Source organism: Juglans microcarpa x Juglans regia, chromosome 6D (assembly GCF_004785595.1).
Source record: "Juglans microcarpa x Juglans regia isolate MS1-56 chromosome 6D, Jm3101_v1.0, whole genome shotgun sequence".
NCBI lineage: Eukaryota > Viridiplantae > Streptophyta > Magnoliopsida > Fagales > Juglandaceae > Juglans > Juglans microcarpa x Juglans regia.
In genome coordinates, this window is record NC_054604.1 from 10,103,623 (window position 1) to 10,116,818 (window position 13,196).

The 13,196-nt window shown below is 29.7% G+C and overlaps 1 pseudogene; it reads right to left on the reverse strand.

The window, feature by feature from the left end:
* Nucleotides 1-2,851: 2,851 nt before the first annotated feature.
* LOC121235366 lies at nucleotides 2,852-12,632 on the reverse strand (annotated as a pseudogene).
* Between the last annotated feature and the right edge of the window lie 564 nt (nucleotides 12,633-13,196).

A 13,196-nucleotide genomic window follows, 5' to 3' on the forward strand; every position in this document is an offset into this window, starting at 1 on the left:
GGCCCACCCATACCAGCCCAACCCAAAATTATAATTTTATATAATTGAAGTATATATACATATATATTATAAAAATGTTGATAAAACGATGTCCTTTTATCATATGTTTTATTTATAAAAAGACGAAACAACGTCATTTTGGAGTTAGGTTTAAGTTAAACCTAACCTAATCGCCCCCCCCCTTCTCCCAGTGGGAGTCTCTCTTTCCCTTCTCCATCTTTCCTCTCTGTCCTCTCGTTCTTCACTTTTCTCTTAGACTCTCTCTCCCTCTCACCACGTTCCTCATCTTGTTCTTCCCATCATCCTCCACTTCTTCTCCTCCTCCTTCTTGAAGCACTAGGCACTCATGGTCACACCGTCGTGGATACCCACGACCATTCGTGGTCGTGGGTTTACGAAAGGAACCATAACCTTGAGTGGCCGCCGCCGTGGTTAAGAGGTTCTTTGTTTGGTTAGACATATTTTACTAGTTTTATTAGTATTAGTTTAGGAATTTTTTTTTCGAATTTGTTGTGGATTTGTATTTTGTCATTTGTTGTAGATTTTTTATTTTTTTATTTTTTAAGTTTTTTAAGGAGTTTTCCTGTTGTCTACTCCGTGGATGGGGAGTCAATAGGAGGCCCCACCTCCAGGATAAGGTGGCGAATTCCAAGGGATTAACACACCGCCCATACGGGGGCAAGGTGTGGGTAGCACCCCTATGGTAAAGTAGAAAAGCTTTACTTAAATGAGGTGGAGAGGGCGAAAGAGTTTCATTTTCAAAAATAGAGAGTTGGAGAAATTAGGTAGATTTACAAAATTTTTATTCATCATCTTTTTAATTGTTATCTTCTATTGTTGCATTAATTGATTAAAAATTTGTTATTTATCATCAAGCATGGGTGGGGTGCGGGCAGCACCCCAATATGAAGTAGAAAAGCTTTCTACTTTACTTAAATGAGGTCATGAAGCCGATGCTTGTGTGGTCCGTGTAGCCGGCCTGTGTGGTCGTGCGACTGGCCTGTGTGGTCCGTGCGAGAGCTGGGTGCTCGTGCCGTTTGGGCTCATGAAACCGATGCTTGCAGTAGGCGTGCCATCTGGGCTTATGCCAGTGCTTGTGATTCTGTTGTTTTTATTGTGTTTTGTATTGTAGTCTTTTGTTGTTTAGTTTTTAATAAAGAAAAAATAAGCTATGAGACTTGGTGTCCATAGCAGCAGTGTCCCGTACTCCTTTTTAGAAGGACGAAGGGGGCTCTTTAGTTTTATTTTTACAGAGCGCTTTCTCTTTTAAGAGAGAGTTATTAAGAAGTTAAGACAATGTCCGTCACTATGTGTACGGGGATGCCCCAGAGTAGTTGCGTAGTTTGGCTTATAGTCTGAATTTTTCCTATATTAATAAGTCAGTTATAACTTCGGTTTATTGAATGATATAAAGTTTATTTCAAAAATAAAAAAGAAAAATAATAATAAAATAATAATAAATGAGGTGGAGAGGGTGGAAGAGTTTCATTTTCAAAATTAGAGAGTCGAGAAATTAAGTAGATTTACAAAAGTTCTATTCATCATCTTCTTAATTTATCTTCTATTGTGGCATTAATTGATTAAAAAATTGTTATTTATCATCCAGTGAAATATTCAAATAAAACCTTTTATTTCTGTACTACATTTTCTTCTTTCAGTATAAGTTAAACTTAGATATTGTAAAAATAAAAATAAAAAGCATTTTGTCACCCAACACAAATCAAAATAATCCTCCTTCCCCTTTTCCAATAGTTTTGCTATAAAATTACAAAAAAATTTTTTTTTTTTTTCCCACGAAGACTAATCTAAATCAATTTCTCATAGAATAAAATAATCATAATTTCAGAAAATTTCAGAAATAAATATATTTAAAAGTAACTTAAGTTTTAGAAAAAATATTATGATTTCATGTCATAAGTTAAATATACTTTATACTAAAATAACTTTATAATATGATGTACTATATCAAGATACGTCAATTTATAAGTTTATTTTTGTAAAATTTCTTTATGACTAAAGCATTTCTCTTAAATTTATAATAATATTCATAATCTAACCCAAATTTTTATGAAAAATGAGTTTTTCTTAATAAATTAAAATTTTGACCCTACAATATTTTTAAAATTTATGCATACATGTATTTGAATTTGGATATATTTATTATTTTCTCTGAGTTAAATTCAAGTTTTTGTTTTCATTTTTTATAAATGAGTCATATTCAAACTTGTCTGTCTCCTCTTCTACTTTTTCTTTTATACGTATAATTATTTTCCATTTTTATTTGAGTGTCCTTATATGTTTTTCCTTGTTAATATCAAGCAAATTAAAAATTTTTCTTAGAGAGGGAAATATATTATATTTAATTCTTGATCTTTTACTGCTATAAACATGCATCATATATAGGGTCCCGTTTGAATTGATAAACAATCTCAATTCATCTTATCTCATCTCATCACATCATTATAAATTTTTCAAATTCTCACACAAAATATAATAAACAATTCAAAATTTTCAAATTCTAAAAAATTAATAATATTAAAACATAATATTCTAATAATATTTTATTCAATTTTCATCTCAATTCATCTTATCTCAATTCACTGTCCAAACCGCACCTAAATTGACATATTGATAATGTCATTTTGTATTTTGAGTTACTTATAACATATTTTGGTGACATAAAGAATACATTACATTATGAAATGTGTTTTTATATAATTATCATTATAACAATCCCTCGCCCCTCCTAGAATAAATTCTTAGATCCACCATACATGATAAAAGTATCTACTGTTATAAGAAAAAATGTTACATATATACCCTCAAACTACAACTTATTTTGTAATTCTTCCTAGCTATTTCCCCACATGTACCCTCCAGCCCATTTTGCCAAGAGAGACATACATCCAGCTCCTAGAAGAAGTGAGACATTTACTCCTATTTGAATCCTTACATTTTGTTTCACTCTTGGGTTCATGAAATATGCTGCTAATAGATCAACAAGTGCCATATAAATCAGAATCCCAGCTGCAGGAGCATTGAAAATCCCTTCAACAATCAGAGCAGTTTGGCTATTGCCATTGTAAGTGCTTGATATTCCAATGCCAATTGCAATCCTTACTGGTGTTGTCACTGAGAAAAATGTTGCCATTATTGCTGCAGACCTACTCTTAAATTTTGCCTAAACAAAAAGAAAATATTAATGAAGTTTAATTTTAAATAAGCTTCTATCCATGATATATGGATGAAATGACTAAGGCTCATTTGGATAGAGAAACACTCTCAAACCATCTCATCTCATCTCATCTCATATTTATAACTTTTTCAAATTCCAAAACAATAATAATATTAAAAAATAATATTATAACAATATTTTATTCAATTTATCTAAAACTATATCATCTCATCTCACTATCCAAACGAGTCCTTAAATATTCAACCTTAATAACAACCATCAAAGAAATGATGGAAACACAACATTTGATCAGAAACTCTTTGACAACAATTTGCTGTTAGGATATAATTTAAATAATTGGATTTAATTATTTCTATCAACTTATACTTTTTAGACAAATAATAAATTTAACATGATATCAGAGCAGATGACATGAACTAGAATCGTGTATTATACCTGAGAGATGCAGCCACCAAGACCTATACCCTAAAAAAATTGATGGAAAGACAAGGCCACAAGGAGAGGCTAGCTTTATTGTCCCAACGCTTTTGAGAAGCACCCATATCTACTCCAATAATCACTGAATGGAATACAATTCCTAATTCCAATACCTAAAAATAAAATAAAATCCAAATAATTAATTGGAAGTCATATTCCTTGCATTAATGGGGAAGGATTAGCAAATAATAATAATAATAATTAACAAATAATTAAAATCAGCCACTTTACTTGTGCAATAATACGATGACGTATTAGCTCCGACGAATTGGTTCCATGTTGGGAAGTGGTACTACTGATTGATGAGCCATGAGCATGCCCATGTGTGGCATGTGTGTGAACATGTACGTGACCCGCGTGCTCGCTGCCACTCTCTTGATCTGCACTTACCTACATTTTTAATTTAGTAATGACCTTAATTAATTATATATATTTGTAAAAGAGAGTGGAAATACATGAGGTACCAGCTGTATATATAATCTGCAAAGTTCACTGTATCAATAATATATGGGGAATGATACAAATACAACCTCTAATTAAAAAAAAAAAAAATCAACACAGCAAAGTCAAAGCAAATTTCTAAAAAAGAATTAATGTTTTATTAGGTAGTTATGCAAAACTTGTGTCTATTCATCATGTCAATAAGTATTAGACAAGTTAAAATGTTATTAGTCCATACAAAAATAATATTTACAGTCTTAGAATGTACAAGTCTTATGTGTTCATTTTTAATAAAATGTTAAATCTGAGACTCACAAGAAAAAAAAAATCATTTTTTAAATAATAGACCCAACTTTTTTTCAAATATTACAAAAAAGTTACTTATTTGTAACTAGTTATTTTCAGCGAAAATGATTATTTCCTGTTAAAATGAATTTATTTTTGTTGCAAATAATCTATCATAAATACTTATTTTCCTTATAATTATACATATATATATATAATGTAGTGTGCAGAACTAACACACCCTAAGGTTGTATATTACTCTACTCTATAACACCAGTACTTCTTACTATTTCATCTTATGTAAAGCTTCATATCTTTTTCTTTTTTATTTAATTTATAACCGTTAGTAAACAAAGAATATTGTCGCATTTAAAAAACACTATATAGTGCTCATTAATATAAGAGTTCAAGCATTAGTTTCACCAGCTTATTAAAGTGCGAGCGCTCGTAATAGCTAGTGGCATAAGCATCCACCATCAACGTTCCAATTGCTGAAACGATGGTGAAGAAACCTGTGAAGGGGAAATTCCCCCATGGATTTTGATCGAGGTATGGTGAAGTCAAGTTGTCGAATGCATCCGGTAGGATATGAATGAACCAGTCGCCAGAATCACACCGGCGGCAAATGCCTTGATCATGAAAAAGATATCATTTTCCGGGCAAAGAGCCGGAAATTTCTTGCCCAGCAATGGGATGCATACCCCAATAGCACTTGCAACAAGAATGCAAGCTATTGAACCCAGTTTGTATTTAAGTGCTGTGCTGCTATTGTGTGTTTCTGTGGCCTCAGCATCACAAGTACAGTCACCAGATATAGTGGGAAGGAGAAGAGTAACAAAGAATAATATGCAGCTCAAGATTTTAAAAGAACAAGCTGATTGCAGATTAATAATCACGGTGAGTGCAAATTAAGGAAGAGAAAAGCTTTAGGAAATGTGGTTGTTTAATCAGAGATTTAAGGCCAAATTTCCTTCTTATACTAAAAGGAAAAACAATGCACTGGTTGCTCTATTGATCAGTTGGGTATAAAAGAGACACATAAAATAATGAATAGATCATGGGCTCTAATTATAAGGCCATCTTATAAGGTCAAAAGTAAAACAAATATATAAAATATAGATGGGAAAAGAGAACTTTTAATTATAAGAGTGCACGATGTGTGCAGTTCATCTGTCACATCTGATCCCTTATTTTGCCTTTTGCCTATTGTACTATGTCTAATTTTTATTAGATTATTCATATAAGTTTTATATAATAATAAAATATTATATACTTTTTATTTATTTTTTATCTAATTTTTTCGTCATATTTAATTTACAGATCTATGGGTCATATTTAATTTTTCAATCAGATAAATATATTTTTTACCTAGTTTTCGATTAATCTTATTTTTCAAAATCTAACGATAATCATTACATCCCAAATGATGATTAAAAAAATATGAATTAAAAAAAAAATCAAATGGGGTTTTATTGAGACCTTTTTTAATATCTTTAACTGAATTAGGTGGTTCAATATAAAGAGAGATAGACACCGCATATATTAAATGCTGGTTTAAGATGCACTATGCATGAAAATCTTATATGGACAGTATTAAATCCAGTAAGATCGTATGATATTTTCAGGCTGAATTATCTAATTCGATAAAATAATTGAAAATGATATTTAAATACGTATCAACAAGCAATTTATTAAGGATTCACTACAAAAAAAAAAAAAAAAAAAACATTTGTGATAGATTATTTTCGACAAAAATGATTATTTGTGACGAAAATATATTCATTTTAATAAGAAATAATTATTTTCGCAAGAAATAATTTAAAAATAAACAATTTTCTTATAATATTTTTTCTATTTGTTCTTGGGCCGTGATATTTATGTAGCTGTTCTACTCTCTCTCTTTTTTCTTTTTATGCTCATCACTTGAGTCGTGAACCACTCGAGGAAATAACTTTAAAAAAATGTGTGGCATGCATGCATGCGTGATAGTTATGTTGAGACAACTTAGAGGTCGATCTCCTAATTAATTCAATCAGCCTGGGTTAAGAAGATGTCGACATTTTGTTGCCATGCAATGAAAAGTACACTTTAATCAAAGATGCTTTGCACATCAACCACCTTGAAAATATTTATTTAATTTTATTGCTTAGTGCTTGTGATTAACGAATGCACGTGTCACGTTGATGAGACTTCCATTAAAAATATTGCATATATATAATTGGTCACACATGATGATGCATTAGGTTCCATTAATCATGATTCTAATTAAATTCATAATTATTAATTTATTGTAAAGCATATATAAGGGGCTAAATACACAATTGTTGCTAAACATTAGGTTTTTATATGGTTCAACTTCGATCAAATCGATTCGTTCCATCATCACTTATAAAAGCTGCACCTATAATGATATGACACGTGCTACAAGAAAAATATGTATTTATGATCATTTGTTTGCGACGAAAAGATTATTTGTGATTAAAACAGACTCATTTTAACTGTAAATAATTATTTCGCTGAAATTAACTGGCTGTAAATAAGCAGTTTTCTTGTAGTGATATATATGTTATTCTCTTTGGTTTTTATTTTTATTTTTTGTGTTATTTAGGTTTTTGTTTATATTTTTTAAATTTGAAGAAATAAGTCTTGTTTATTCCAATATGTTGGTTTTGATTTGTATTGTTGTTTCTTTTTTAGATTTTTTTTCCTTTTAAATTTTTTAATATTTTTAATTTTTTTTTTTAAATTACTAGAACTTCACTAATAATGTGGGCATCTTATAAGGTCAACATTAATCAAGACAAATATGTATATGGGAAAAGACGACTTTTATTAGCGTGCATTAATGTGTGCAGCACATGTGCCAAACCTGATCTCCTATCATTATAAAGACCGAAATGTAAACTATATATCTAGTTTTCGAAGACCAAAGTTTTCTGAAATAAACTAACATTCCCTGATCCAACACCGTTACACCCAACTTTATTAATTTCAAAGCTTGTATAAATTAAAGAACATTAGCTTATTTGGTAGGGAGTAATAATATATTTACAATTTTTTTTTACAATTTTTATATAATCACCCGTTAAATTGAAGATATTTAAGAAAAATTATGTTATTTTTATAAGTTGTTTTTATAAAATATTCCTCATTTAACATATGATTGTATAAAAATTGTAAAAGGAATTGTAATTATATCATTTTCCTTTAGTAGATACTAAGTGTGATGCTTTGAAATCAAAACGAAAACATATATATATATATATATATATATATCCATGATAATGCTCAATTGAGATCCTCTTCATCAATTTCTTAATTGAATTGGATGATCTGATGTAAAAATAAATATATACGATATTAAATGCTCATTTTGGATTATCTCTGTCTAAAGATTTTATATGAGTAGCATTAAGTTCTATCAACTAATAGTCTATTAATATAATTGTAACTCTCTTTATAGCTAGAATTGGACCATCAGACTTGTTCAAGAAATTGGAAAAAATTACTAAAGAGTAATGTTAGATATAGTTTTAAGATATGTAAATCCATCACGCTCTCTTTGAAAAAATATAAGGTCTACTATCAAAATAATAATTTTTTCATTTCAATTTTATATTTATTTACTTTTCTTCAAAAAAATTAAACAGTACTTATACATTTTATAACGATAAATTTATCATCACTAAATATTTATCAACAAGGAGCTTATTAGGGTTTTACCTTTCTGTACTTTGGGTCGTGATTGGCTATGTGCTATTTATGTAGCTGTTATAAGGGTTTTTTTTTTTTTAACTTTTTGATTTTTGCTCATCTCATCTTTGACCGCGAACCATTTAAGGAAGCTTTACACTACATTACTGACATGTGTGTGTTTAAATATAAAAATAAAAATGATAAATCACATATTAATTAAACGGAGGTGTATAGTGTAAAATTTTCATGTAAAATTTCTATTTAATTTAAGGAAATTGACTTTTAAACAATGTATTTTGAGACCACAAATTATGAACTGAGGACTACTTTTAAGAAATGCTATATCTATCTAGAGGTCATATAAAAGTAAGTTTATATGTTGACGTGACTTAAAATATTATGTTAGATCTATTTTATAACTAAATATACTTTACAATTTAATGTAGTATATTAAATCACGTCATTTTATAAATTTTTTCTATCAAATTTTTGGTTAGACCAATTATTTCTCATTTCAATTAGCTTGACGAAGAAGACTTCGACATCTTGCTGTCATGCAATGCAAGTACACTTTAATCAAATACAATTTATAAAAGTAAACCTAGAAAATATCGATATGTATAGTTTTTTAATAAGATGAGATGAGATGTTTTGTTAAAAGTTGAATAAAATATTGTTTAATATTATTTTTGTTTTGAAATTTGAAAAAGTTGAATTGTTTATTATATTTTGTATAAGAGTTTGAAAAAATTATAATAATTATATGAGATGAGATAGTTTGACTTTGTGTAACCAAACCAAACCAATTATTTTTAATAAATTTTGTAAATGTTGTCGGCTACACACTCAAAATATGTTTGTAAAGTTAAAATTTTGTGAAAGATTTTGGAAAAACAAAACCTTAAAATCATTACAAGACTGTTCACTTGGATATGGATTCGGGTATCCGGCTATACTCGGACTCAAATTCAGGCATGTAATGTTGATAGGGTACTCTCTCATATTAACCCGGGTCATAAGTAAGATCAGTACCCGGAAGAATCTGTATTCTTGAGACTCAAAAATCCGAATACCCAAGTTGTAATAGGTAGGCCAAAGTTTGCAAAAAAAATCAACTTTTTTTTTTAATTTTTTTTTTAAAAAATCCTGCTACTCACTACTCAGGTTATAGTCTTGTTGGGCATAACTATTTTTAAAAGTAAACCTGAGTTTTAGGTATTTGGTTTTAAACTTCAACTCGTCTCATCATTATAATTTTTTTAAAATTTTACACAAAATATAATAAATAATTTAACTTTTTCAAATATCAAAATAATAATATTATTAAAAAATAATATTCTAATAATATTTTATTTAATTTTTATTTAAAATCATCTCGTCTTATCTCATTATTCAAACTTTACCTTACATGAAATCAAGCTAATCAAAACTAGCATCATCATAGAGAAGGAAATAAAACTAAGGTGCAGGCCCATAACCTACTATCTTATAGTCCACGTCACATACTGATTGAAATAAAATGGAAGGCTAATGAATTTAAACGGGCCCATGGCCCAACAACATATGAACTCAAGCCGAGTCAACTGAGGCCCAGTAATTTGTTCTTGAACTGTGACATACTCATCGGTGGTTTCTTGCACACTGTTTTATTTTTGTTTTCCTGGGCAATGTTACTCTGCCGCTTAGTATTTACTACTGGGCGTGCCGCTCAGTCTTTTTTTTTTTTTACTTTTTTCTTTTCATATTTTTTTAATATGTTTAAATTTTTTTAAAAAATAAAAAAAATACACCAGTACACTTAAAAACACTTCCTTAATCACTAAGTAAAAGAAAATTTGCCAAGCAGTCAAAAAGAGCGGTCAAGTTGGGGCGGCATACTAGTGTTTTTCTTTATTGTTTAAGTTTTCTTTGTTTTTTTTTTTTCCTAATTTGTAAAACCAACGCTTCTTCTTTTTTTTTTTTTTAATATTTCAAGTTTTTATTACTGACTTATACTTTTAAAGGTTATATATATATTTTACATTATTTAATTTTTCATATTATGTGATATGCTAAATAAGTAAAATTGCTAGACAGAGGGATCAGTTTTATCATTCTTAACGCTAGAAGAAAATAAAAATCTCAATTTAAAAATACAGGAAGCAAGAAGGAAAGGCAGATCAAGAGCCATGTTCAAAATCTCATAAGTTTCTTTTAATTATGGAAAATGATATTTAAACCGATAAAAATTATTGATAAAAGTGACCGATTGAATTTTTTATTTTTTATTTTTTATTTTTTATTTAAAAATTAAAGAAGTGACTATTAATGAATTGATATTTTTTTATTTCTTAAAAATGTTTACAAATATATAAAAAATGATTGAAATAAAAGGAAAAAAAATATTTTAAAAATACATTTGCACTTATCAGTCAAATTTCATCGATTCATCGTTGATGTCAATAGAATTACCCTTTAATTATATATGTGCCTTTGGCGGAGCTAGGAAATTCTCTTTGAGACAACGAAGAGTAGTGCCCAATCCCTCCTCTAGAGTGATAAAGACGAAAAATTTTAAAAATTGTGAGAGAGCGAATGCTGCTAATCTGTTAAAACTTTCTATCTCGTGAATCAGGTATAGAAAACTTCATAAAATGAAAATAAATTTAAAAAACAGCATACGAAAGCACAAGCACTTATAGATTTAATTCACTATAAATTGTAAGTTTACAAATTTATGTAAATGGGCCTAGGCCTTTGTCTCTTCTCTTTGTGCCAAGCCGATCATAATCTAAAATTTCCAACTCCTTCATCCAATTCATTACCTTATGAATATTTAGTACAAAGAGTCCATTTGGATACTAAAAATATTTTAGAATATCTATAAATAATTGTAAAATAGTTTGTAAATAGTATTAAAATAGTATGGTAATAGTAGTGAATTAGTCTGAGAATATCCAAGAATAATTGTGTTCCCAAACGTATCCTATACTTCCAACTTCAACTCACTAACTCTTGATCATAACTCTACACTTTAACCTATTCCATAACATCACCAAATATCAACCATATACAATATAACCCAATTAATTAACACCAAAACATATCAATTATTCACAATACAAACACACACACACACATACATATATATATATATATATATATATATATATTTAAAGCTAAAACCATTATTCCAAAATATGTCCATACACAAAATTTAGCAAACCACTACCACACAACACATATCAACCTAAGCTTCATTCATTTTCTTATTTCAATTAAATAAACACAATTCAAGATCCCCAATTTTAACAAGAGAAAATTACAACCTTGCTAACCTTAGCACTTAAAAGCCATGTAATACATGAAAGTAGCTTCTGCCCTAAACTATAAAACGTTGCCTGTCCAACCTGTGCGCTATATTGTTTCATGCATAGAGAGTAACAAGGGTAAAACCCTAGCAGACATAAGGTGAAAATTACAAAGTATTATACTATGGACAGATAAAACTAAAGAAGTATTATTTCCAAATGTGTGTAAAAATGAATAATGAAAATTACAAAGTATTTATATTATGGACAGATAAATAAAACTAGTGTATTAACAATACATCTGACATGCATAAAATATACTTGATACCCCCTTCAAGATGGAGAGTAAATAGAGTCAACTCCCATCTTGAAAATCAAGCGATGAAACTGTTGATAGCACAAAGGTTTAGTGAGAACATCAGCAAGTTGGTGTTGAGAAGCAAGATGAAAAGTCTTTATAATTCCAACCTGAATTTTGTCATGGATGAAGTGGCAATGCAGCTGAATGTGTTTTGTCCTTTCATGAAAAACTGAGTTGGCAGCAATATGCAAAGTAACCTGACTATCACAAAACAATTGAGCACTGTGAGGATGAGTTAAACCAAAATCAAATAAGAGAGTAAGAAGCCAAACAATTTCATAAGTGGTAGAAGCCATTGAATGATATTTAGCTTCAGCTGAAGACCGAGAGACAATAACCTATTTCTTTGATTTCCAAGACACCAAAGAATTCCCAAAAAAAAATACAATATCCACTTGTAAACCGACGACTATCAGGGCAAGAAGCCCAATCTGAATCTGCAAAAGCTTATTGTTAGGGAACTTGCAATAGGAAATAAAATACCATGACCAGGAGTACTCTTCGCATATTGTAAAATGCAATAAGCTGCTATTAAATGAGGTTGTCTGGGTTGTGCCATATACTGACTAAGTCTATGCACTGAGTAAGACAGATCAGGTGTTGTAAGTGTAAGGTAGAGAAGCATACCAATAAGCCTACAAAAAACAGTAGGATCTAGTAGCAATTCAGCATCATCTTTGCTCAACTTCACATTCTGCTCCATAGGAAAAGAAACAGGTTTAGATGCAAGAAAACCAACATCTTGGAGAATCTCAAGTGCATACTTCTTTTTATATAAACAAATGCCATGTGAAGATCTAGCCACTTCCAACCCAAGAAAATATTTGAGCCAACCAAGATCCTTAAGCTTGAACTTATCATCAAGTAAGGATTTCAAGTGCTCCATAGACTACACATCATTACTAGCAATCAAAATATCGTCTACATAGACAAGAAGGACAATGAAGGAAGAACCACAAGTCTTGGTAAAAAGAGAGTAATCAGCTTTGGATTAAGTAAAACCCAAGTTAAGAAGAGTAGTGGAAAACTTAGAAAACCATTGAAGTGAATCATGTTTCAAACCATAGAGGGATTTATTCAACTTGCAAACTTTAGACCCCCTTTAATGTGAAAACCAGGAGGCAATTTCATATACACTTCTTCTAATAAATCTCCATGAAAGAAGACATTATTGACATCAAGTTGAATAAGATGCCAATTTAGTACAATAGTAATAGCCAATAAGGTTATAACAGTAGTCATTTTAGCTACTAGTGAAAAAGTTTTAGATAATCAAAACCTTCCTTTTGAGTGTAGCCCTTAGCAACAAATTTTGCTTTGTATCGTTCTATTGAACTGTCAGCACAATACTTAATTTTGTAAACCCATTTACAGCCGATAGGTTTTTTTTCAAGAGGTAAAGAAGTAACAGTCCATATATTATTATTTTTCAAGGTTTTAATCTCAACAG